This window comes from Rattus norvegicus, chromosome 8, assembly GCF_021556685.1.
Source record: "Rattus norvegicus strain SHRSP/BbbUtx chromosome 8, alternate assembly SHRSP_T2T, whole genome shotgun sequence".
Lineage (NCBI taxonomy): Eukaryota > Metazoa > Chordata > Mammalia > Rodentia > Muridae > Rattus > Rattus norvegicus.
The window spans coordinates 126,886,575-126,892,588 of NC_141541.1; the positions used below are offsets into that span (position 1 = coordinate 126,886,575).

Below are 6,014 nucleotides of genomic sequence, written 5' to 3' on the forward strand. Positions count from 1 at the left end.
TGAATGTAGTTCCCCACCCCTGTGTGAAGGAGCAGCCACACCCCCAACAGAATAGGAGGAAAAGTCTAGAAGTATCTCAAGGTTTATCTTTTTGTATATGAAAATAAATAATAATAAATAAAATAACCTTGTCTGTCCATATTTTCTTTTTTTTAAAATGTGTGGATATTTCTGAATGTGTGTATCGGTAGGCTATGTGTGGATGCCCAGAGAGGCCAGAACTCGTGACCAGACTGGAGCTGGAGTTATGGGTAGTTGTGAGCTGACATGTGAGTGCTGGGAATTGAACTTGGATCCTTCCTCCCTCCCTCTCTCTCTCTCTCTCTCTCTCTCTCTCTCTCTCTCTCTCTCTCTCTCTCTCTCCTGGTTTTTTGAGGCAGGGTTTCTCTTTGTAGCCCTGGATGTCCTGGAACCAGGCTGGTCTCAAACCCACCGAGATCCACCTGCCTCTGCCTCCCGAGTGCTGGGATTAAAGGTGTGTGCCACCACTGCCAGGCATTTACTACTTTTTAAAATTATAGCAACTCATCCTGTTTCCCACAACCCATCTGTCTGTCTGTCCATCTGTATGTCTTTCCTTCCCTCTTTCTTTCCCTTCCCAAGATAAGTTTCTCTGCAGCTCTGGCTATCCTAGAATGCACTCTATAGACCAGGCTAGCCTGGAATGAATACTGAGATCTGCCTACCTGGGCTCTGCCTGACTGTTGGGATTAAAGGCGTGTGCCACCACCTCCCAGCTTCAGTTTTTATCTTTAAATTATGTGGGCGGTGGGCGAGGGTGGTGGGGTACCTGCATGTGAGGGCAGTGAGAAGAAGGTATCTTATTTCCTGGAGCTGGAGTTCTAGGTAGTCATATCTTCCCAACATGAGTGCTGGGAACCGAATTTGGATTCTCTGGAGGAGCATCAAGTGCTCTTTCCTGAGTCATTGCTGATGGCAGCCCCAGTGCTGTCTGTCCTGATTACATGGGCTGGTTCTGGTCAGCCTGTGGGCCCTTGTTTGACATGCGTGGACCACTGTCTTATGGGGCTGGACCATAAGACACTCGCCATTCTCCACTTTCGCCAGCTGGGCTACTGAGCTGGTTCAGCCGGCTAAAGATGTTGCAGAAGCTGGAGAACTGAGTTCAGTCCCTTGGACCGACATAAAGGTGCAAGGGGAGAACCTACATGCTTAACCATCAGCTAGTGGCAGGCTGTACATCCTGGTAATCCTAGCACTTGGTAGATGGAGGCGGGACGAACAGGGGCTTGAGGTCATCTCCTAAACGGACTATTTCTGGGACTAACGGTAAGTTCTTCATAGGCAGGAGGATGTTTGCCGAAAGCACGTGGAACCCCATCTCGAGCCATCTTGTGCCTTTCAGGCCACGCCGAGCAGGATTCTTGTGAGTGGATTGGAGAGGCTCTGGTTTTGGTTTTACAGAGGATCTCTGCTAGGCATGGCTAAGTGTGGACTCGCTACTGAGGTGCTGGAGAAATAACATCACCAAATGAGAACACAGGTCCTCAAAAGAACAATATACTACCGGTTCCCATTGCCTAGCAGAGAAGACAGCTCTGGAAACCAGCTTGCTCCCCTTGCAGACCAGATCTTAGGACCTATGACTGATTTGTTGACGTGAGAAATGTTTTCTGAGTCAGATTTCAGAACGGGTGGGATGCCTTTTAACTCAGCCCTTATTAAGCACCTGCTGGAAAGCTCCTAGTGGCTCTTTACAGTCCACTTGTGCAAACTTTGGCCCCTTCTAGTCTTTGACATATAGAAAGGTCATGTTTCACTAGTGAGTGCAAAAAAGGAAGACTTTAGACTCACATTTAGCTGGATGGTGGTGGCACACACCTTTAATCTCAGCACGTGGGAGGCAGAGGCAGATGGATCTCTGAGTTCAAGGCCAGCCTGGTCTACTGAGTGAATTCTAGGACAGCCAGAGCTACGCAGAGAAACCCTGTCTCTAAAAAACAGGCAAAACCAACCAAACTTGACACTAGTTTGAGAAGTAGAAAATAGCTCAGGGATGATCAATTTGTCCTCCACTGATAAATCTTAAGCAGCCCTAGGGAGTACCAGGGCTTTGCACACTTTAAAAACTGATTTAACCCTTTCACAGGTGGGCAAGCAGGTCCCCATTGGTGTCCTTCCAATGGGGCCAAGTGGCATTTACTGTTGCTTTGTAGGAAAGGGCCTGGATAAGGGGAAAAAATGTGTATGGGGACTGGGGAGATGACTCAGCGGTTAAGAGCACTGACTACTCTTCTAGAGGTCCTGAGTTCAAATCCCAGCAACCACATGGTGGCTCACAACCATCTGTAATGGGATCTGATGCCGTCTTCTGGTGTCTGAAGACAGTGTGCTCATATATACATAAAGTAAGTAAAATCATTTAAAAATGTGTATGGGTGGTTTGCTTGTATCTATGGCTGTGTGCTTTGTGTGTGATGAGAATATAGTAACCAGAAGAGGTCATCAGATTCCCTGGGACGGACTTCTAGCTTGTTGTGAGACTCCATGTGGGGTCCAGGATTTGGACCCAGTCTAGTGCTCCAGCCTCATCGTTACACTTAAATGACTTCGTGACAAATTCTAGCCAGAGCTACAGAAGTAGCCTTTGGGTAGACCAGTAGTTTTTTGGTTGCATTGCCAGGGCTATCCATTGCACATGACAGAAGTTATTAGGTTCAAAGAGGCTGTTGTGTAAGAACCCAGGTGAAGCAGCTACCTGTCGAGGAACAGGACATGGAGTGTGGGCTCCAGGAGCCTTGAGAGCTGGGATCATTGAGTTGAAAGCCCTGCAGACCAGTACGAAAGCATTTCTTCTGTAATTGCTCATTGGGGGCCAGACACATTTGCTCAGTTGTTTACTGGGCTGGAAACTAGTCTGTAGATCCACCTTGAGTTTGTTAAATCACAGGTTTGTTGCCGGGAGAGAGTATCAGACCTCCCTGGAAAAGGCAGCTGACCCAGCTCAAGAAATCAAGGTCAGAGACCTATGGGATTGATCTGTGACTTCATAGAAGCCATTCTTGGGGAGGAATTTCTCAAACAGCTTTCTCTCTGAGGCTTTTAAGACAATGCTGAAAATCCTTAGCTGGTCAGTAGAAGTGGCCTCTTGCTGAGTGGTTGTCCTAAGGTCAGATGAAAGGTATCGTCTCCAAGTAAGAACTGGGAATTGCTGGGGATGCGGGTTATTTAGTAGAGTACTTGCCTAGCATGCGTGCTCTGGGTTAGAACCCCCAGCATTGACTAAATTGGGCCTAGTGTCATACACTTGTAATCTCAGCATTCTGGGTGAGGAGGCAGAAGGATTACATGTTCGAGGCCATCAGCTACATGAAGAGTTCCAGGCTATCCTAGGATATGAGTCCCCATCTCAAGGGGGGAAATGGCAAATTTTGGGGGTGAGGGTGCTGCGCCAGCTCCAGGGGAGCCTGACATGAAACAACCGTGGTCAGCAGGCCAGAGATCGTGTTCCTCGGAACATGGTCTCCTGGAGACACTTGGCCACTTCCTCCTCGACTTTCTGCCTAGCCGATTCCAATGGGTATGATCAGGAGTTACATATTTGCTCTTTTGTTTCTTTCTCTACTAACAGGAACATCGAGACCTGATTTGGTCTTTATGGACATGCCTCTTTTGAAAGCACTCGCAAAAATTAAGTAGAATCAGAATGAAACTCTAAGAGTTGTGATCAATAATTTACAACAGGAAGAATTAACTGTGGAAAGTCCAAACATTTAGGAATTCCTATCAAGTAGTTACGTGGAAGAAAACATTATCTAATTAGAGGAAAGTGGTGGGCCCCTCCTTTAGGTAGAAACAGCCTGAGTAGATACAGGGCTACTGTAGAGTCATTGCCCTACACAGGGACACATGATGAAGAAGGCGATAGATGGGTTAATATTGATGGAAACAGAGTATTATATTATTCTTTAAATTTTATAGAATGCTTGGCCAGATCACGTCCCCATGCTTGTCTATTATCAAAAGGAACTATCCTATCTTTAAAAAGACAATTACAGCCTTTCCGGCGGTGATGACCTCCCCATGAGAACACGCCTCTCGCAAAGGATCTCCTTCATCCCTCTCCAGAAGAGGAGCAGAGGAAACACAAGAAAAAGCACCTGGTGCAAAGCCCCGATTCCTACTTTATGGATGTGAAATGCCCAGGATGCTATAAAATCACCACGGTCTTTAGCCACGCACAAATGGTAGTCGCGTGTGTTGGCTGCTCCACTGTGCTCTGTCAGCCTACAGGTGGAAAGACCAGGCTGACAGAGGGACGCTCCTTCAGGAGGAAGCAGCGCTGAAAGCCCCCGAGACAAGATGAGTGGGAACCTTCCCAGCAAACACATTTTGGATATATAACCCCCCCCAAAAAAAGACAATTACATGAATATTGGCTAAGAGAGAGTAAAAGACTAAAGATTCCTTTCAGCTGGCTGTCCTGTTGTTATCCGAGAGATGATATTTAGAGACTGAGGTAAATGAGGTTTATGACCACCGCCTGGCACCAGTCTGATTCTCAGGAAAGTTTATTTCCTGTCTTGCTTTCTGTTCTGAACTTTATGTAAACGGTTAAACTTTTTCTTGGTTATTGTTTGAGTGTACCCTGGTAAGGGGCCAAAAAATTAGCTCCTGTTCAAGCATCGTTTATAACCACAAAGCAGATTTCAGTAAAATCGCAGCAGATTCAAACCACCCTGAGTGTGTTGTGTCTGTCTGTCATTGTGCCTTCCTGAGTACCAGAGTCTGGTGTCCTCTGTCTGAGTTGTCCGTGGCATGAGGTTTTGTTTTTTTCTTGTTTTTTTTTTTTTGTTTGTTTTTTTGTTTTTTTTTCTTTTTTTTTGGAGCTGGGGACCGAACTCACGGCCTTGCGCTTGCTAGGCAAGCGCTCTACCACTGACCTAAATCCCCAACCCCGTTTTTTGTTTTTTTTTGAGACGGAGTTCCCTGGCTGTCCTGAAACTTTTTGTAGAACAGGCTGGCCTTGAACTCAGAGATCCATTTGCTTCTGCCTCCCCACGTGTTGGGATTAAAGAAGTGGGCAACCTTCACACCAGCAAATTTAAGTCCATGTTGGTGTTCGGGTCGGTGAATCGGTAAAGACTGATACCCTACACTCAAACAGTATGCTGAAGCAAAGGACATTGATTGAACAAACTCCTGTGTGCTGGGGCCTAATTCCATCGAGACGGAAGGACCCCGACTGAATTCGAAGATTCAGTTTTAAAGCCAAAAAAGAGTAACATTAGGGAGGGTTAGGTGATCTGTATCTTGATTGGTAGGTTCTATCTCTGGGGCCTGGGCCGTGCTATGATTGGTTAGGGTCTTGATTCAAGCATACTTGGCCTGACTATTCTTGCTTCTTGCCAAGGAGGGGTAGCTCTTGACCTCTTGGCTGCAGGTTTGCCTAACTATTCTTTTGCAAGCTGGGGAGGGGTCCCTTCTGCGTAAGCCCGGTTGTTCTCGTCATGGAGTCAGCCTGGCTCGGGCCGATGCTCTCTTTTCATGGGAAGCCGGAGGGAGACTGCTGCAGGCGAAGACCTATTTATCTGAGTTGGGATCTGTCAAACACAAATATTCTTCCTTTTAAAAAATAATTTATCTAACTTTATCTTATGTGCATTGGTGTGAGGGTGTCAGACATAATTGTGAGCTACCATGTGGGTGCTGGGATTTGAACCCAGGTCCTTTGGAAGAGCAGACAGTGCTCTTAGCCACTGAGCCATCTCTCCAGCCCTCATGTTCTCCCTTTATCAGTGGGAAATTTCGCCCATCAATTTTGTAGTCTACGATCAAGTAGAGAGGTACCATGAAGTGGCTAACATTTGTAGTGGGTTTGACGGCATGCATCCGGTGTATACAGTCTTAGTCCTGAGATGAATCCGTATTGTTAACTTCTTTTTTGCGTAGGGTCTTGACATGTACCTGAGACTCATTTGGAACTCACTATGGAGTCTAAGCTGATCTGGAACTCCTTCCTCGGCTTCCCTAGTGCTGGGCTTACAGGCAGG

At 46.6% G+C, this 6,014-nt stretch overlaps 1 pseudogene; it reads left to right on the forward strand.

Moving 5' to 3' along the window:
• The first annotated feature begins 4,061 nt into the window (after positions 1-4,061).
• LOC108351831 (40S ribosomal protein S27-like) lies at positions 4,062-4,307 on the forward strand (annotated as a pseudogene).
• Positions 4,308-6,014: the final 1,707 nt, after the last annotated feature.